The sequence below is a fragment of the Arachis stenosperma genome, chromosome 3 (genome assembly GCF_014773155.1).
Source record: "Arachis stenosperma cultivar V10309 chromosome 3, arast.V10309.gnm1.PFL2, whole genome shotgun sequence".
NCBI classification, from domain to species: Eukaryota; Viridiplantae; Streptophyta; class Magnoliopsida; order Fabales; family Fabaceae; genus Arachis; species Arachis stenosperma.
The window spans coordinates 113,020,432-113,041,736 of NC_080379.1; the positions used below are offsets into that span (position 1 = coordinate 113,020,432).

Here is a 21,305-nt window from a genome sequence, read left to right on the forward strand (position 1 = left end):
AAATATTGCTCGCCCTCGAGCAATAAAAGAAAGAAGAGAGAAGAAGAAGAAGAAGAAAATATGGTAGAGAGGGAGAGAGGTAGGTTCGGCTTTAGGTGAAGAAGAAGGGGTTTGTGTTGTGTGAAAATGAAGAAGAAAGGAAGGGTATTTATAGGGAGAGGGAGGGGGTATGTTCGGCCATTTGGGTGGGAATGGGAGGGAAATTGGTTTGAATTTTTGAAGGTAGGTGGGGTTTATGGGGAAGAGTGGATGGATGTGAGTGGTGAATGGGGTAATTGGGAAGAGGAATTGAGGTGATTGGTGAAAGGTGTTGGGAAGTGTGACATGGGGAAGAGTTAATTTGGATTAGGAGAGTGTGATTAGGATTAAAAGGTAAGGTGGAAATATGGTAAGTGGGGATCCTGTGGGGTCCACAGATCCTGAGGTGTCAAGGAATTCCATCCCTGCACCAAATAGGCATGTAAAATGCCTTTGTGCATCATTCTGGCGTTTAAACGCCCATTGGTGCACATTCTGGGCGTTCAACGCCCATGTAAAGCATGTTTCTGGCGTTGAACGCCAGTTTCATGCTTGTTACTGGCGTTCAGCGCCAGTTTTTCCTCTCTGGGCACATTCCTGGCGTTCAGCGCCAGAATGTTGCTTGTTTCTGGCGTTCAGCGCCAGAATGGTGCTCTGTTCTGGTGTTGAACGCCAGCCAGATGCATCTTACTGGCGTTGAACGCCAGCCTGTGCGTCCTCTAGGGTGTGAATTTTTTTCTTCTGCTGTTTTTTATTCTGTTTTTAATTTTTATGATTTTTTCGTGACTCCTCATGATCATGTACCTAATAAAACACAAAATAACAATAAAATAGCATAAAATAAAATTAGATAAATAAAATTAGGTTGCCTCCCAACAAGCGCTTCTTTAATGTCAATAGCTTGACAGTGGCTCTCATGGAGCCACAAGGTGATCAGGTCAATGTTGTATAGTTGTCCACACCAAACTTAGAGTTTGGATATGGGATCATAACACCAAACTTAGAGTTTGGTTGTGGCCTCCCAACACCAAACTTAGAGTTTGACTGTGGGGGCTCTTCTTGACCCTGAACTGAGAGAAGCTATTCATGCTTACTCTCTTCTGTCACAGAGGGATGGCCATGTGCCTTAAACACAAGGTAGTCCCCATTCAATTGAAGGACTAGTTCTCCTCTGTTGACATCTATCACAGCTCCTGCTGTGGCTAGGAAAGGTCTTCCAAGGATGATGCAATCATCCTCTTCCTTCCTAGTGTCTAAGATTATGAAATCAGCAGGGATGTAAAGGCCTTCAACCTTTACTAACACGTCTCTACTATTCCATAAGCTTGTCTCAATGACTTGTCTGCCAGTTGTAATGAGAACAAGGCAGGTTGTACCTCAATGATCCCCAGCTTCTCCATTACAGAGAGTGGCATTAGATTTATCCCTGGCCCCAGATCACACAGAGCCTTTTCAAAGATCATGGTGCCTATGGTACAGGGTATTAAGAACTTGCCAGGATCTTGTTTCTTTTGAGGTAGAATTTTCTGAATCCAAGTATCCAGTTCATTAATGAGCAAGGGAGGTTCACTTTCCCAAGTCTCATTACCAAATAACTTGGCATTCAGCTTCATGATAGCTCCTAAGTATTGAGCAACTTGCTCTCCAGTTACATCTTCATCCTCTTCAGAGGAAGAATAGTCTTCAGAGCTCATGAATGGCAGAAGGAGATTTAATGGAATCTCTATGGTCTCTGTATGAGCCTCAGATTCCTTTGGATCCTTAATAGGAAACTCCTTCTTGCTTGAGGAACGTCTCAGGAGGTCTTCTTTACTAGGATTTTCGTCCTCCTCCTCCCTTGTGCATTCGGCCATATTGACTATGTCAATGGCTTTGCACTCTCCTTTTGGATTTTCTTCTGTATTGCTTGGGAGAATACTGGGAGGAGTTTCAATGACTTTCTTACTCAGCTGGCCCACTTGTGCCTCCAGATTTCTAATGGAGGATCTTGTTTCACTCATGAAACTGAAAGTGGCCTTTGACAGATCAGAGACTATATTAGCCAAATTAGAAGTATTTTGTTCAGAAGTCTCTGTCTGTTGCTGAGAAGATGATGGATATGGCTTACTATTGTTCAGCCTGTTGCGTCCACCATTGTTAAAGCCTTGTTGAGGCTTTTGCTGATCCTTCCATGAGAAATTTGGATGATTTCTCCATGATGAGTTATAGGTGTTTCCATAAGGTTCACCCATGTAATTAACCTCTGCCATGGCAGGGTTCTCAGGATCATAAGCTTCTTCAGAAGCTGCCTCTCTAGTACTGTTGGATGCATGTTGCCATCCATTCAGATTTTGAGAGATCATGTTGACCTGTTGAGTCAACACTTTGTTCTGAGCCAATATGGCATTCAGAGTATCAATTTCAAGAACTCCTTTCTTCTGAGGTATCCCATTGTTCACGGAATTCCTCTCAGAGGTGTACATGAACTGGTTATTTGCAACCATGTCAATGAGTTCTTGGGCCTCTTCAAGCGTTTTCTTCAGGTGAATAGATCCATCTGCAGAATGGTCCAATGACATTTTCGAAAATTCAGATAGACCATAATAGAATATATCTATTATGGTCCATTCTGAAAACATGTCAGATGGACATCTTTTGGTCAGCTGCTTGTATCTTTCCCAAGCTTCATAGAGGGATTCACCATCTTTTTGTTTGAAAGTTTGAACATCCACTCTCAGCTTGCTCAGCTTTTGAGGAGGAAAGAATTTGTCCAAGAAGGCAGTGACCAGCTTATCCCATGAGTCCAGGCTATCCTTGGGTTGTGAATCCAACCATATTCTAGCTCTGTCTCTTACAGCAAAAGGGAAAAGCATGAGTCTGTAGACTTCAGGATCAACTCCATTCGTCTTTACAGTCTCACAGATCTGCAAGAACTCAGTTAAAAACTGATAAGGATCTTCAGATGGAAGTCCATAAAACTTGCAGTTTTGTTGCATTAAAGGAACTAGTTGAGGCTTAAGCTCAAAGTTATTGGCTCCAATGGCAGGAATGGAGATGCTTCTTCCATCAAACTTGGACGTTGGCTTTGTGAAGTCACCAAGCATTCTCCTTGCATTATTATTATTTTCGGCTGCCATCTCCTTCTCTTGTTCGAAAATTTCTGAAAGGTTACCTTTAGAATAATTTAATTTAGCTTCTCTTAATTTTCTCTTAAGAGTCCTTTCAGGTTCTGGATCAATTTCAACAAGAGTGCCTTTATCCTTGTTCCTGCTCATATGAAAGAGAAGAAAACAAGAAAAGAAGAGGAATCCTCTATGTCACAGTATAGAGATTCCTTTATGTTAGTAGAAGAAGAAAAGGGGTAGAAGAATGAAGAAAGAGATTCGGATTTTTGGGTGAAGAGAGGTGAAGAGAAGTGTTAGTAATTAAATAATTAAATAGAATAAGAAAAGAGAAGGGATATTTCGAAAATAATTTTTGAAAAGGGGTTAGTGATTTTCGAAAATTAGAGATAAAATGTAATTAAAATTTAAAACATGAAACAATTAATTAATTAAAAAGAACTTTTGAAAAAGGGGTGAGATATTTTCGAAAATTAGAGAGGGAAAAGTAGTTAGGTGGTTTTAAAAAAGATAAGAAACAAACAAAAAGTTAGTTAGTTGATTGAAAAAGATTTGAAATCAAATTTGAAAAAGATAAGAAGATAGTAAGTTAGATAAGATATTTTGAAATCAAATTTTTGAAAAAGATAAAATTTTTGGAAAAGATAAAATAAAAGATAAAAATATTTAATTTAAAAATTTTAAATTTATTTACTTCACTAACAAGAAACTACAAGATAAGATTCTAGAACTTAAAGATTGAACCTTTCTTAACAAGAAAGTAACAAACTTCAAATTTTTGAACCAATCACATTAATTATTAGTGAATTTTCGAAAATATGATGTAAAAGATAAGAAAAAGATTTTGAAAAATATTTTTTAAAAAAAAAATTTCGAAAATTATAAAATGAAAAAGATGTGATTTTTGAAAAAGATTTTGAAAAGATAAGATTTTTAAAATTGAAAATTTGACTTAACTCATAAGAAACAACTAATTTTAAAAATTTTTGACTTGGTCAACTCAAATTTTCGAAAATTTGGAGAAAAATAAGGAAAATATATTTTTTTATTTTTGAATTTTTAATGATGAGAGAGAAAAACACAAAAATGACCCAAAACATGAAAATTTTGGATCAAAATACAAGATGCATGCAAGAACACTATGAATGTCAAGATGAACACCAAGAACACTTTGAAGATCATGATGAACATCAAGAACACAATTTTAAAAAAATTTTTGACGCAAAGAAAACATGCAAGACACCAAACTTAGAAATCTTTAATGCATGGACTCTAACAAACGAAAAATGCATATGAAAAACAACAAACAACACAAAATAAGAAAACATCAAGATCAAACAAGAGGACTTATCAAGAACAACTTGAAGATCATGAAGAACACTATGAATGCATGGGATTTTCGAAAAAAATGCAAGAAAAATTTTTAAAGCATGCAATTGACACCAAACTTAAAAGTTGACTCAAGACTCAAACAAGAAACACAATATTTTTGGTTTTTTCTATGATTTTATGATTTTTTTGTATTTTTATTAATTTTTTTCGAAAATATACTTTAGAAAAACGAAAATAATAATAAAAAAAATATTTTTGAAAACTTTTTGAAAATAAAATTACCTAATCTGAGCAACAAGATGAACCGTCAATTGTCCATACTCGAACAATCCCCAGCAACGGCGCCAAAAACTTGGTGGACGAAATTGTGATCCATGTTCTTTTGTACTTGTATGAAATCATTATTATGGCACCGGTTGAATTCACAACTCCGTTCAACTAACCAGCAAGTGTACTGGGTCGTCCAAGTAATAAACCTTACGCGAGTAAGGGTCGATCCCACAGAGATTGTTGGTATGAAGCAAGCTATGGTCACCTTGTTAATCTCAGTCAGGCAGATTAAATTGGGTTATGGTTTCGAAAATTAATAATAAGAAGAAATAATAAAAGGGATAGAATACTTATGCAGATTCATTGGTGGGAATTTCAGATAAGCATATGGAGATACTGTATGGCCCAAGGACGCCTGCTCTCCTATTGCTTCAACTCAATCCTTCTTACTCCTTTCCATGGCAAGCTGTGTATAGGGGTTCACCGTTCGACGATGGCTACTTTCAATCCTCTCGGAAAAATGGTCCTCTGCGGCTGTCACTCGCATGGCTAATCGTCTGGAGGCATCACCTAGCCGAAGGCTACATCCCATCCTCGCAGTGAAAACTACGCTCACGCGCTCTGTCACAGCACGGCTAATCACTGGTTGGTTCCCGCGCCTACTGGAATAGAATCCCTTGATTCTTTTGCGTTTGTCATCACGCCCAGCACTTGCAAGTCTGAAGCACGTCACAGTCATTCATTACCGGAATCCTACTCGGAATACCACAGACAAGGTTAGACTTTCCGGACTCCCAGGATCCTACTCGGAATACCACAGACAAGGTGAGACTTTCCGGATCCTCATGAATGCCGCCATCTATCTAGCTTATACCACGAAGATTCTGTTGGGGAATCTAAGAGATACACATTCAAGCTCTGTTGCATGTAGAACGGAAGTGGTTGTCAATCACACGCGTTCATAGGTGAGAATGGTGATGAGTGTCACATAATCATCACCTTCATCATGTTCTTGGGTACGAATGAATATCTTGGAATAAGAATAAGAGAGAATTGAATGAAAGAAAATAGAATTGCATTAATACTTGAGGTACAGCAGAGCTTCACACCCTTAATCTATGGTGTGCAGAAACTCCACCGTTGAAAATACATAAGTGAAAGGTTCAGGCATGGCCGAATGGCCAGCCCCCCTGTGGTCACAAGACCGAATGATCAAAGATATCTAATACAATAGTTAAATGTTCTATTTATAATAAACTAGCTCCTAGGGTTTACATGAGTAAGTAATTGATGTATAAATCCACTTCCGGGGCCCACTTGGTGTATGTTTGGGCTGAGCTTGTTCAATCCACGAGCTGAGGCTTCTCTTGGAGTTGAACTCCGAGTTATGACGTGTTTTGGGCGTTCAACTCCGGATCATGACGTTTTTCTGGCGTTTAACTCCAGACAGCAGCATGAACTTGGCGTTCAACGCCATGTTACGTCGTCAATTTCCGAATAAAGTATGGACTATTATATATTGCTGGAAAGCCCTGAATGTCTACTTTCCAACGCCGTTGAGAGCGCGCCAATTGGAGTTCTGTAGCTCCAGAAAATCCATTTCGAGTGCAGGGAGGTCAGATTCCAACAGCATCAGCAGTCCTTTTGTCAGCCTTTTTCAGAGTTTTGCTCAAGTCCCTCAATTTCAGCCAGAAAATACCTGAAATCACAGAAAAACACACAAACTCATAGTAAAGTCCAGAAATGTGAATTTAACATAAAAACTAATGAAAACATCCCTAAAAGTAGCTTGAACTTACTAAAAACTAACTAAAAACAATGCCAAAAAGCGTATAAATTATCCGCTCATCAACGACCCAGTGCACTTGCTGGTTAGTTGTGCGAAGTTGTAGTGATCACAATTTCGCCAACCAAGTTTTTGGCGCCGTTGCCGGGGATTGTTTCGTGTATGGACAACTGACGGTTCATCTTGTTGCTTAGATTAGGTATTTTTTTTTCAGAGTTCTTAAGAATGAGTTCTATAGTTTCATGATGATCTGTTGAAGTCTGGCTGGCTGTGAAGCCATGTCTAATCCTATTGGACCGAGGTTTCAACTGATCATCACAAGAGCTTGTTGATTTCTATCAATCTTGCTATTGGAGCAATGATCTGCTAAGGCTTGGCTGTCATTTGCCATGTCTAGTGTTTTGGACCGAAGCTTTCTTTGAAAGCTTGGCTGGCTGTGAAGCCATGTCTAATTCCTGGACCAGAGTCTTAGACTAGCATTGCAATGATTCCTGGAATCCAAATTAAGAATTCTGAAACCTTTATTTTCTATTTTCATATAATTTTCGAAAAAGCACAAAAAAATTACAAAATCATAAAAACCAAAAATATTTTATGTTTCTTGTTTGAGTCTAGTGTCTAATTTTAAGTTTGGTGTCTTGCATGCATTGTTTATATAATCTTGGTTCTATTTTCAAGTCAATAGTACAGGGAACTGAAGATTCAGAACATGCAGCAGAGGAATTATACAGAAAAAGCTGGGCGTTCAAAACGCCCAGTGAAGAAGGACAGACTGGCGTTTAAACGCCGGCCAGGGTGCCTGGTTGGGCGTTTAACGCCCAAAAAGGTAGTGCATTGGGCGTTAAACGCCAGAATGTGCACCATTCTGGGCGTTTAACGCCAGGATGGCACAAGAGGGAAGATTTTGTTTTCAAATCAATTTTTTTCAAGTTTTCAAAGTTTTTCAAAATCAAATCTTTTTCAAATCAAATCTTTTCAATCAAATGTTTTCAAAATCAATTTCTTTCCTTTTTCAAAGATACTTGCTAACAATTAATGATTTGATTGAACATTTCAAGTATGCTGCCTTTTCTGTTGAGAGAGGTTTAATGTTTGAATCATATCTTTTCTTGTTAGGCAAGTCATTAATTTTTAAAATCAAATCTTTTTAAAATTGTTTTCAAATCATATCTTTTCAATCACATCTTTTTCAAAATAGTTTTTAATCATATCTTTTTAATTTCTAATTTCAAATCTTTTTCAAAAATCACTTGATTTCTTTCTCACTCTTGATTTTCGAAAATCAAATTAAAGTTTTTCAAAATGTTTTTTTTTTAAAAAATCTTTTTAGTTAATTTTCGAAAAGTCTCTTCCCCTCTTCTCACATCCTTCTATTTATGGAGTATCACTCCTCCTCAATGCACAATTCGAACTCTGTCTCACTAAGTTCGAATTCTTCTACCTCTTTCTTCTATTCTTCTTTTTCTCTGACACCTCAAGGAATCTCTATACTGTGACATAGAGGATTCCATATTTTCTTGTTCTCTTCTCTTTCATATGAGCAAGAACAAAGACAAAGGCATTCTTGTTGAAGCTGACCCTGAACCTGAAAGGACCTTGAAGCGAAAGCTAAGAGAAGCTAAGGCACAATTCTCTGTAGAGGACCTAACCGAATTCTTCAAAGAAGAAGAACACATGGCAGCCGAAAACAACAACAATGCAAGGAAGGTGCTGGGTGACTTTACTGCACCTACTCCCGACTTCTATGGGAGAAGCATCTCTATCCCTGCCATTGGAGCAAACAACTTTGAGCTTAAGCCTCAATTAGTTTCTCTAATGCAACAGAATTGCAAGTTCCATGGACTTCCATTGGAAGATCCTCATCAGTTCTTAGCTGAATTCTTGCAAATCTGTGACACTGTCAAGACTAATGGGGTTGACCCTGAGGTCTACAGACTTATGCTATTCCCTTTTGCTGTAAGAGACAGAGCTAGGATATGGTTGGATTCACAACCTAAAGAAAGCCTGAACTCTTGGGAAAAGCTAGTCAATGCCTTCTTGGCAAAGTTCTTTCCACCTCAAAAATTGAGTAAGCTTAGAGTGGAAGTCCAAACCTTCAGACAGAAGGAAGGAGAATCCCTCTATGAAGCTTGGGAAAGATACAAACAATTAATCAGAAAATGTCCTTCTGACATGCTTTCTGAATGGAGCATCATAGGTATTTTCTATGATGGTCTCTCTGAACTATCCAAGATGTCTTTGGATAGCTCTGCTGGAGGATCTCATCTGAAGAAGACGCCTGCAGAAGCTCAAGAACTAATTGAAATGGTTGCAAATAACCAATTCATGTACACTTCTGAAAGGAATCCTGTGAACAATGGGACTAATCAGAAGAAAGGAGTTCTTGAGATTGATACTCTGAATGCCATATTGGCTCAGAACAAAATATTGACTCAGCAAGTCAATTTGATTTCTCAAAGTCTGTCTGGAATGCAAAATGCACCAAGCAGTACTAAGGATGCTTCATCTGAAGAAGAAGCTTATGATCCTGAGAACCCTTCAATGGAAGAGGTGAATTACATGGGAGAACCCTATGGAAACACCTATAATTCTTCATGGAGAAATCACCCAAATTTCTCATGGAAGGATCAAGAGAGACCTCAACAAGGTTTCAATAACAATAATGGTGGAAGAAACAGGTTTAGCAATGGCAAGCCTTTTCCATCATCTTCTCAGTAACAGACAGAGAATTCTAAGCAGAACCACTCTGACTTAGCAACCATGGTCTCTGATCTAATCAAAACCACTCAAAGTTTCATGACTGAAACAAGGTCCTCCATTAGGAATTTAGAGGCACAAGTGGGACAGCTGAGCAAGAAAATTACTGAACTCCCTCCTAGTACTCTTCCAAGCAATACAGAAGAAAATCCAAAAGGAGAGTGCAAGGCCATCAACATGGCCGAATTTGGAGAGGAAGGAGAGGAAGTGAACGCCACTGAGGAAGACCTCAATGGGTGTGCACTAGCCTCCACTGAGTTCCCCAATGAGGAACCATGGAAATCTGAGGCTCAAAATGAGACCATAGAGATTCCATTGGACCTACTTCTGCCATTCATGAGCTCTGATGAGTATTCTTCCTCTGAAGAGGATGAGTATGTCACTGAAGAGCAAGTTGCTAAATACCTTGGAGCAATCATGAAGCTAAATGACAAGTTATTTGGAAATGAGACTTGGGAGAACAAACCTCCTTTGCTCACCAAAGAACTGGATGACTTGTCTAGGCAGAAATTACCTCAAAAGAGACAAGATCCTGGGAAGTTTTCAATACCTTGTACCCTAGGCACCATGACCTTCAAAAAGGCTCTGTGTGACTTAGGGTCAAGTGTAAACCTCATGCCTCTCTCTGTAATGGAGAAGCTATGGATCTTTGAGGTGCAAGCTGCAAGAATCTCACTAGAGATGGCAGACAATTCAAGAAAACAAGCTTATGGACTTGTAGAGGACGTTTTGGTGAAGATTGAAGACCATTACATCCCTGCTGATTTCATAGTCCTAGAGACTGGGAAGTGCATGGATGAATCCATCATCCTTGGCAGACCCTTCCTAGCCACAGCTAAGGCTGTGATTGATGTTGATAGAGGTGAACTGATCATTCAAGTGAATGAGGAATCCTTTGTGTTTAAGGCTCAAGGATATCCCTCTGTCACCATGGAGAGGACGCATGAAGAGCTTCTCTCAAAACAGAGTCAAATAGAGCCCCCACAATCAAACTCTAAGTTTGGTGTTGGGAGGCCACAACCAAACTCTAAGTTTGGTGTTGAACCCCCACATTCAAACTCTAAGTTTGGTGTTGGGAGGTTCCAACATTGCTCTGAGCATCTGTGAGGCTCCATGAGAGCCCACTGTCAAGCTACTGACATTAAAGAAGCGCTTGTTGGGAGGCAACCCAATCTTACTATATTTTATCTATTTCCCTTTGTTATTTTATGTTTTCTGTAGGTTGATGATCATGAGAAGTCACAAAATCAATTGAAAAAGCAAAAACAAAATGAAAAATAGGAAGAAAAACAGCACACCCTGGAGGAAGAACCTACTGGCGTTTAAACGCCAGTGAGGCTAGCAGATGGGCGTTTAACGCCCAGTCTGGCACCATTCTGGGCGTTTAACGCCAGAAAGGGGCACCAGACTGGCGTTAAACGCCAGGAAAGGGCAAGAACCTGGCGTTAAACGCCAGAAATGGGCACCAGCCCGGCGTTTAACGCCAGAATTGGCTCAAAACGCATTTTTGCATGCCATTTGGTGCAGGGATGACTTTTCCTTGACACCTCAGGATCTGTGGACCCCACAGGATCCCCACCAACCCCACCACCCTCTCTCTTCTTCACCCATTCACCAATCACCTCAACCACTCTTCCCCAAAAACCCTTCACCTATCAAATCCCACTATTCTCTTCACCACTCACATCCATCCTTCATAAAACCCCACCTACCTCACCATTCAAATTCAAACCACTTTCCCTTCCAAACCCCCATAATGGCCGAACCCTACCCTCCCCTCACCCCTATATAAACCCATCTTCACTCCTTCATTTTCACACACCCTACACACTACTTCTTCCCCCTTTGGCCGCAACATAACCCCCCTCCATCTCCTCCATTTTCTTCTTCTTCTACTCTCTTCTTTTTTCTTTTGCTCGAGGACGAGCAAACCTTTTAAGTTTGGTGTGGTAAAAGCATTGCTTTTTGTTTTTCCATAACCATTTATGGCATCCAAGGCCGGAGAAACCTCTAGAAAGAGGAAAGGGAAGGCAAAAGCTTCCACCTCCGAGTCATGGGAGATGGAGAGATTCATCTCAAGGGTGCATCAAGACCACTTCTATGAAGTTGTGGCCTTGAAGAAGGTGATCCCCGAGATCCCTTTCAAACTCAAAAAGGGTCAACTTTGATCAAAGGTTGGACCAAGTCCTCATAGACATCTGTGAAGAGGGCGCTTAATGGAAGAAAGAGGGAAGCCAGTGCAACTAAGAAGGCATGACCTCAAGCCCATCACTAAGAAAAGGATGGAGCAAACAAGAGACCCCACTCATCATGAAATCCCTGAGATACCTCAAGGGATGCACTTTCCTCCACAAAACTATTGGGAGTAAATCAACACCTCCCTAGAGAATTGAGTTCCAACATGGGACAACTAAGGGTGGAGCACCAAGAACATTCCATCCTCCTCCATGAAATTAGAGAAGATCAAAGAATCATGAGAGAGGAGCAACAAAGACAAGGAAGAGACATTGAGGAGCTCAAGCACTCCATAAGATCTTCAAGAGGAAGAACAAGCCGCCATCACTAAGGTGGACCCGTTCTTTAATCTCCTTGTTCTTTATTTTCTTGTTTTTCGAAATTTTATGCTTATGTTTGTCCATGTTTATGACTTATGATCATTAGTGTCTTAGTGTCTATGCCTTAAAGTTATGAATGTCCTATGAATCCATCACCTTTCTTAAAAGAAAACTGTTTTTATTACAAAAGAACAAGAAGTACAGGATTTCGAATTCATCTTTAAAACTAGCTTAATTAGTTTGATGTGGTGGCAATACTTTTTGTTTTCTGAATGTATGCTTGAACAGTGCATATGTCTTTTGAATTTGTGGTTCATGAATGTTGGCTCTTGAAAGAATGATGAAAAAGGAGACATGTTACTGAGGATCTGAAAAATCATAAAAATGATTCTTGAAGCAAGAAAAAGCAGTGAATACAAAAAAAAGGAGAGAAAGAGAAAAACGAAAAAGAAAAAAAAAGGGGAAAAGAGAAAAAGAAAGAAAAAGAAAGAAATAAAGTGTGATCCAAGGCAAAAAGAGTGTGCTTAAGAACCCTGGACACCTCTAATTGGGGACTCTAGCAAAGCTGAGTCACAATCTGAAAAGGTTCACCCAATTATGTGTCTGTGGCATGTATGTATCCGGTGGTAATACTGGAAGACAGAGTGCTTTGGGCCACGGCCAAGACTCATAAAGTAGCTGTGTTCAAGAATCATCATACTTAACTAGGAGAATCAATAACACTATCTGGATTCTGAGTTCCTAAAGAAGCCAATCATTCTGAATTTCAAAGGATAAAGTGAGATGCCAAAACTGTTCGGAGGCAAAAAGCTACTAGTCCCGCTCATCTAATTTGGAGCTAAGTTTCATTGATAATTTGGAGTCTATAGTATATTCTCTTCTTTTTATCTTATTTGATTTTCAGTTGCTTGGGGACAAGCAACAATTTAAGTTTGGTGTTGTGATGAGCGGATAATTTGTACGCTTTTTGGCATTGTTTTTAGTATGTTTTCAGTATGATCTAGTTAGTTTTTAGTATATTTTTATTAGTTTTTAGTTAAAATTCACTTTTCTGGACTTTACTATGAGTTTGTGTGTTTTTCTGTGATTTCAGGTATTTTCTGGCTGAAATTGAGGGACCTGAGCAAAAATCTGATCCAGAGACTGAAAAGGACTGCAGATGCTGTTGGATTCTGACCTCCCTGCACTCGAAGTCGATTTTCTGGAGCTACAGAAGCCCAATTGGCGCGCTCTCAACGGCGTTGGGAAGTAGACATCCTGGGCTTTCCAGCAATATATAATAGTCCATACTTTGCCCAAGATTTGATGGCCCAAACCGGCGTTCAAAGTCACCTTCAGAATTCCCAGCGTTAAACGCCGGAACTGGCACCAAAGTGGGAGTTAAACGCCCAAACTGGCACAAAAGCTGGCGTTTAACTCCAAGAAGAGTCTCTACACGAAAATGCTTCAATGCTCAGCCCAAGCACACACCAAGTGGGCCCGGAAGTGGATTTTTATGTCATTTACTCATCTCTGTACACCCTAGGCTACTAGTTCTCTATATATAGGACCTTTTACTATTGTATTTTCATCTTGGGATCTGAGATCATCTTTAGGTCTTTGAATCCTTTGATCATTGGGAGGCTGGCCTCACGGCCATGCCTAGACCTTGTTCTTATGTATTTTCAACGGTGGAGTTTCTACACACCATAGATTAAGGTGTGGAGCTCTGCTGTACCTCGAGTATTAATGCAATTACTATTGTTCTTCTATTCAATTCAGCTTGTTCTTATTCCAAGATATCACTTGTTCTTCAACTTGATGAATGTGATGATCCGTGACACTCATCATCATTCTCACCTATGAACGTGTGACTGACAACCACCTCCGTTCTACCTTAGATTGGGTGAATATCTCTTGGATTCCTGATACACGATGCATGGTTGATCGCCTGACAACCGAGCGCTCGCCTGACAAACGAGCCAGCCATTCCGTGAGATCAGAGTCTTCGTGGTATAGGCAAGAACTGATGGTGGCATTCAAGAGAATCCGGAAGGTCTAACCTTGTCTGTGGTATTCTGAGTAGGATTCAATGATTGAATGACTGTGACGTGCTTCAAACTCCTGAGGGCGGGGCGTTAGTGACAGACGCAAAAGAATCACTGGATTCTATTCCGGCCCGATCGAGAACCGACAGCTGGATAGCCGTGCCGTGACAGGGTGCATTGAACATTTCCACTGAGAGGATGGGAGGTAGCCACTGACAACGGTGAAACCCTTGCATAAGCTTGCCATGGAAAGGAGTAAGAAGGATTGGATGAAGACAGTAGGAAAGTGGTGGACGAAATTGTATCTCTTTATAGAATATGATAATAGAGCCTGGTCCAAAATCAACTTCACAACTTCGTTCAACTAACCAGCAAGTGCACTGGGTCGTCCAAGTAATACCTTACGTGAGTAAGGGTCGATCCCACGGAGATTATTGGTTTAAAGCAATAAATACTTATTTTATTAATCTTAGTCAGGAGGCTAATGAAGTTATGTGGATTTACTTGTAAAAAGCCAAACTACAAACTACTTAAAATTGTAAGTTAAAATAATAGGGAATAATAGAGTTACTTGTTTATAAAGGATTGTGGAATATGTTGGAGTTTTGGAGATGCTTTGTCCTTTGACTTCAACCCTTCCTTGAAATCCTCTTCTCACACGCAGGTTCCTTCCATGGCAAGCTCTCTGTAGGGTGTCACCGTTGTCAATGGCTACCTCCCATCCTCTCAGTGAAAACGTTCCTATGCTCTGTCACAGCACGGCTAATCATCTGTCGGTTCTCAATCAGGTTGGAATAGAATCCCTTGATTCTTTTGCATCTGTCACTAACGCCCAGCCTTCAGGAGTTTGAAGCACGTCTCAGTCATTCAATCCCGGAATCCTACTCGGAATACCACAGACAAGGTTTAGACTTTCCGGATTCTCATGAATGCCGCCATCAATCCGGCTTATACCACGAAGATTCTGTTGAGGAATCTAAGAGATATTCATTCAGTCTGATGTAGAACGGAGGTGGTTGTCAGGCACACGTTCATGGATTGAGGAAGGTGATGAGTGTCACGGATCATCACCTTCTTCACAATTAAGCGCGAATAAACATCTTAGATAAGAACAAGCGTGTTTGAATGGAAAACAAAGGAATTGTATTAAATCATCGAGACGCTGCAGAGCTCCTCACCCCCAACAATGGAGTTTAGAGACTCATGCCGTCAAAAGTATGTAATTCAGATATGAAAATGTCATGAGGTACAAGAATTGTCTGTAAAAGTTGTTTAAATAGTAAACTAGTAACCTAGGTTTACAGAAAAATGAATAAACTAAGATAATTGGTGCAGAAATCCACTTCTGGGGCCCACTTGGTGTGTGCTGGGACTGAGACTAAAGCTTTCCACGTGTAAAGGCCTTTCTTGGCGTCAAACTTCAGATTATGATGTGTTTTGGGCGTTCAACTCCGGATCATGACGTTTTTCTGGCGTTTAACTCCAGACAGCAACATGAACTTGGCGTTCAACGCCAAGTTACGTCGTCTATCCTCGCGCAAAGTATGGACTATTATATATTGCTGGAAAGCCCTGGATGTCTACTTTCCAACGCCGTTGAGAGCGCGCCAATTGGACTCCTGTAGCTCCAGAAAATCCAGTTCGAGTTCAGGGAGGTCAGGATCCAACAGCATCAGCAGTCCTTTTTCAGCCTAAGTCAGATTTTTGCTCAACTCCCTCAATTTCAGCCAGAAAATACCTGAAATCACAGAAAAAAACACACACTCATAGTAAAGTCTAGAAATATGATTTTTGCCTAAAAACTAATAATATTTAACTAAAAACTAAGTAAAACATACTAAAATCTACATGAAATTACCCCCAAAAAGCGTATAAAATATCCGCTCATCACAACACCAAACTTAAACTGTTGCTTGTCCTCAAGCAACTAGATGAATAATATAGGTTTTAACAGAAATAAAGAAGTAATAATATTCTCGAGTTTTAAATGAAGCTCAGATTCTTATTAGATGAGCGGGGCTTGTAGCTTTTTGTCTCTGAACAGTTTTGGCATCTCCCTGTATCTTTTGAAATTCAGAATAATTGGCATCCTTAGGAACTCAGAATTTAGATAGTATTATTGACTCTCCTAGTGTAGTATGTTGATTCTTGAACACAGTTATTTATGAGTCTTGGCTGTGGCCCTAAGCACTTTGTTTTCCAGTATTACCACCAGATACACAAATGCCACAGACACATAACTGGGTGAACCTTTTCAGATTGTGACTTAGCTTTGCTGAAGTCCCCAGTTAGTGGTGTCCAGAGCTCTTAAGCACACTCTTTTGCTTTGGATCACGACTTTAACCACTTAGTCTCAAGCTTGTAACTTGGACCTGCATGACACAAGCACATGGTTAGGGACAGCTTGATTTAGCCGCTTAGGCCTGGATTTTATTTCCTTGGGCCCTCCTATCCATAGGTGCTCAAAGCCTTGGATCCTTTTTACTCTTGGCTAGTGCTCATGGCTTGTGAATATTTTTTTTTTTGAACTGCTTTTTCTTGCTTCAAGAATCAATTTCATGATTTTTCAGATCATCAATAATATTTTTCGTGTTCCTCATCCTTTCAGGAGCCAATATTCATCAAATTCAAAGTACATATTATGCACTGTTCAAGCATTCATTCAGAGAACAAGAAGTATTGCCACCACATATAATTAATTATAAATTTTATTATTAAGAATTTGAAAAATATAGATTACTTCTTTATTCTAAAAAAAATCTACTACTTTATTCATGCCTGATGATGATGAGAAAAATACATTATAGCTTAATTGGAAATAAAATCAAAATAGATAAACTAAATATCTCCTAAGGTAAATTTCTATAATTATCCTATCACTAAGTTAAAAGCAGGAAAAGGAAGAGGAAAGGGAAAAAAAATATTGGAACTCAGCAACCTGTTGTTTTGGGGAGTAGGTGCTCCTCTAAAATATGTGGTGCTTTTTCATGGATTAATCCTTTGGCGCTTCAGCTCCCTTAGATCACGCCCTTGCTCCTCCTGTTCCTTGAGCAGTTTGCAAATCATGCTACTTTGATTATTCTGTTCTTCCTTTATTTGATCCATAGCTTCTTGCAATTTGGAGATAGAAGCTTCAAGATGTTCCCAATATTCGAATTGGGGAAGTTCTGGGAGGGCTTCTTGTGCTCTCCTCTTGGTTGGATCATCTTGTTGCTATTGTCTGACCATTGATGTTCCAGTAATGGGCTTTTCAATTAGGATATATTCAGTTATTCCCATCTTTACTCCAGCATCTTTGCAGTGAATCATGACAGCTCTTTTGATGGTTACTTCAGAACGGTTGCTGGTGGGCAATATGGAACGCCCTACGAAATCCAGCCAGCCTCTGGCTACTGGTTTTAGATCCTCCCTTTTTAGTTGAACTGGGACGCCAGTCGTGCTGGTAGTCCACTTGGCTCCAGGGATGCATATATCCTCCAGAATCTTGTCCAACCCTTTATTGACCCTCATCATTCTCCTATTAAAGGAGTCGGGGTCGTCTTTCAGTTGAGGAATCTTGAATATCTCCCTGATCTTGTCAGAATTAGTATGAATGATCTTTCCTCTGACTAAGGTCTGATGGTCAAAGAGAGCAGCTCCAATTAGTCTTTGCCTGTCTGTCTGCCATAGATTGGCATAGAACTCTTGAACCATGTTTCTTCCCACTTTTGTTTCAGGATTGGCCAGAATTTCCCAATGCCTGTTTCGGATTTGCTCTTGGATCTCCGGATATTCATCTTCTTTCAGATCAAATCTGACTTTCGGGATCACTGATCTGTGACTCATTATCTTGTAGTAATGGTCTGCATGTTCTTTAGTTAAGAACTTCCCTTGATTCCAAAGTGGCTTTGGAGTGCTTTCTTTCTTGCCCTTTTGGGTGGGTTACTTTCCTCTTGGGGCCATGAATTTGATGATCACGGATAACCACACCAAACTTAGAGCTTTGCTTGTCCTCAAGCAAAAAGAGAAGAAAGAAGAGGGATAGGAGGAGAGCAGTGTGGAATGGTGATGGTGAGGAGGGCGCCGAACACAAGATATAGGGAGGGGGGGTGGAAAATTTTCGAAAAATAAGAGAGAGATAAGATAGAAGATATGATTTTTAAAAGATATGATCAGAAAAAGATATAATTTAAAAACAAAGATATGAATAATAATTTAAAAGATAAAATTTTAAATTTACTTTTGAAAAAGATTTTAAAAGAAATAATTAAGTTTTGAAAACAAATTTGAAAAGATGATGGATTGAATTTGAAAGCCATTTGTTTTTTTGGGTTAAGATATATCTAAAACATTTGTAAAATTGGATTTTAGAAATTAGGATCAAAACTTTTGGAATTGAAAATAATAATTTGGAATATGTTTATGCAAGAAATCATGAATTGAAACATAAAAATTTTGAAAAAATATGAAGAAAAACGAAATTGTACCTCCTCCCACCATCCTGGCGTTAAACGCCCACATGGTGCATGGTTTGGGCGTTTAACGCCCACATGTTGCTTCTCCTGGGCGTTCAACGCCCATGTGATGCTTCTTTCTGGCGTTGAACGCCAGGAAGTCCTTCTTTACTGGGCATTTTTCTAAACGCACAGAATGCTAGCAGATTGGCGTTAAACGCCCAGAAGGTGCATCTTTCTGGCGTTTAACGCCCAGAAGATGCTCCTTTCTGGCGTTTAACGCCCAGATAGCTACCCTTACTGGCGTTAAACGCCCAGTGGGAGCTTCTTTTGGGCGTTTAACGCCCAAAGTATTTCTTACTGGCTTTTTCACGCCAGTGAGCTTCCAAATTTCCCTGTAACTTTGTGACTTCCACCATTTGCTATTTCACCTTTGAAGATACTTGAACTTAAACCTGTAAAGAAAGAAAATTTATTTAATTAGTAAATAACTTAGGAAATGGCTAGGTTGCCTCCCAGCAAGCGCTTCTTTAATGTCATTAGCTGGACTGTTACTGAGTTTTTAATTAAGTCTCAGTCTTGAGCACTCTTGCTCAAAATTTCCTTCAAGATAGTGTTTGACTCTTTGTCCATTAACAATGAACTTTTTGTTGGAGTCACTATCCTGAAGTTCTATGTATCCATATGGTGATACACTTGTAATTACATATGGACCTCTCCACCGGGATTTTAATTTCCCAGGAAATAATTTGAGCCTTGAATTAAATAACAGAACTTTCTGTCCTGGCTCAAAGACTCTGGATGACAATTTCTTATCATGCCATCTTTTTGCTTTCTCTTTGTAAATTTTTGCATTTTCGAAAGCATTGAGTCTAAATTCCTCTAGCTCATTTAACTGAAGTAATCGTCTTTCTCCAGCTAACTTGGCATCAAGGTTCAGGAATCTGGTTGCCCAGTAGGCCTTGTTTTCCAGTTCCACTGGCAAGTGACACGCGTTTCCATACACAAGCTGGTATGGAGAGGTCCCTATAGGGGTCTTAAATGCTGTTCTGTATGCCCACAGAGCATCATCCAAGCTTCTTGCCCAATCCTTTCTACGGTTAATTACAGTCCGTTCCAGGATTCTTTTAAGTTCTCTATTTGAGACTTCAGCCTGCCCATTAGTTTGTGGGTGATATGGAGTAGCCACCTTGTGGTTGACTCCATAACGTACTAGAGCAGAGTAGAGCTGTTTATTACAGAAATGAGTGCCCCCATCACTGATTAACACTCTAGGGATACCAAATCTGCTGAAGATATGTTTCTGGAGGAATTTTAACACTGTTTTAGTGTCATTAGTGGGTGTTGCAATAGCCTCCACCCATTTGGATACATAATCCACTGCCACCAGAATATAAGTGTTTGAGTATGATGGTGGGAAGGGTCCCATGAAGTCAATGCCCCATACATCAAACAACTCAATCTCCAAGATTCCTTGTTGAGGCATGGCATAGCTGTGAGGTAGGTTGCCTGATCTTTGGCAACTGTCACAATTAAGCACAAATGCACGGGAATCTTTATAGAGAGTAGGCCAGTAGAAGCCACTTTGGAGGACTCTTGTGGCTGTTCGCTCACTTCCAAAATGTCCTCCATACTGTGATCCATGGCAATGCCAAAGGATCTTCTGTGCTTCCTCTTTAGGCACACATCTACGGATTACTCCGTCTGCACATCTCTTGAAGAGATATGGTTCATCCCAAAGATAGTACTTTGCATCTGTGATTAATTTCTTTGATTGCATCCTACTGTACTCTTTTGGTATGAATCTCACTGCCTTGTAGTTTGCAATGTCTGCAAACCATGGCACTTCCTGGATGGCAAACAGTTGCTCATCCGGAAAGGTTTCAGAGATTTCAGTGAGAGGGAGGGACGCTCCTTCTACTGGTTCTATTCGGGACAGGTGATCTGCTACTTGATTTTCTGTCCCTTTTCTGTCTCTTATTTCTATATCAAACTCTTGCAGAAGCAACACCCATCTGATGAGTCTGGGTTTTGAATCCTGCTTTGTGAGTAGATATTTAAGAGCAGCATGATCAGTGTACACAATCACTTTTGATCCTACTAAATAGGATCTGAATTTGTCAATGGCGTAAACCACTGCAAGTAGCTCTTTTTCTGTGGTTGTGTAATTCTTCTGTGCATCATTTAGAACACGGCTGGCATAGTAAATGACGTGCAGAAGCTTGTCATGCCTTTGTCCCAACACTGCACCAATGGCATGGTCACTGGCATCACACATCAATTCAAATGGTAATGTCCAGTCTGGTGCAGAGATGATTGGTGCTGTAACCAATTTAGCTTTCAGGGTCTCAAATGCCTGCAAACACTCTTTATCAAAGATAAATGGCGTGTCAGCAGCTAGCAGGTTGCTCAGAGGTTTGGCGATTTTTGAAAAATCCTTTATAAACCTCCTATAGAATCCTGCATGCCCCAGAAAGCTTCTGATTGCCTTAACATTAGCAGGTGGTGGCAATTTTTCAATTACTTCTACCTTAGCTTGGTCCACCTCTATCCCCTTGTTCGAAATTTTGTGCCCAAGGACAATTCCTTCAGTCACCATAAAGTGACATTTTTCCCAGTTTAAAACCAGGTTAGTCTCTTGGCAACTTTTCAGAACAAGTGCTAAATGGTTAAGGCAGGAGCTGAATGAGTCTCCAAATACTGAAAAGTCATCCATGAAGACTTCCAGGAATTTTTCCACCATATCAGAGAAAATTGAGAGCATGCACCTCTGAAAGGTTGCAGGTGCATTGCACAGGCCAAATGGCATCCTTCTGTATGCAAACACTCCAGATGGGCATGTGAACGCCGTTTTCTCCTGATCCTGGGGATCTACTGCAATTTGATTATAACCTGAATATCCATCCAGGAAGCAGTAGTATTCATGACCTGCTAGTCTTTCTAGCATCTGGTCTATGAATGGTAAAGGAAAATGATCCTTTCTGGTGGCTGTATTGAGCCTTCTATAATCAATGCACATACGCCAC

General features: G+C 39.9%; 2 non-coding genes across 2 annotated transcripts; one reads left to right on the forward strand and one right to left on the reverse strand.

Annotated features, from left to right (window-relative positions):
• The first annotated feature begins 2,634 nt into the window (after positions 1 to 2,634).
• On the forward strand, positions 2,635 to 2,738 carry LOC130971771 (small nucleolar RNA R71). The gene has a single exon (XR_009082981.1). It is a non-coding gene; the product is annotated as a small nucleolar RNA R71 (small nucleolar RNA).
• A 5,839-nt stretch (positions 2,739 to 8,577) lies between these two features.
• On the reverse strand, positions 8,578 to 8,685 carry LOC130971398 (small nucleolar RNA R71). The gene has a single exon (XR_009082619.1). It is a non-coding gene; the product is annotated as a small nucleolar RNA R71 (small nucleolar RNA).
• Positions 8,686 to 21,305: the final 12,620 nt, after the last annotated feature.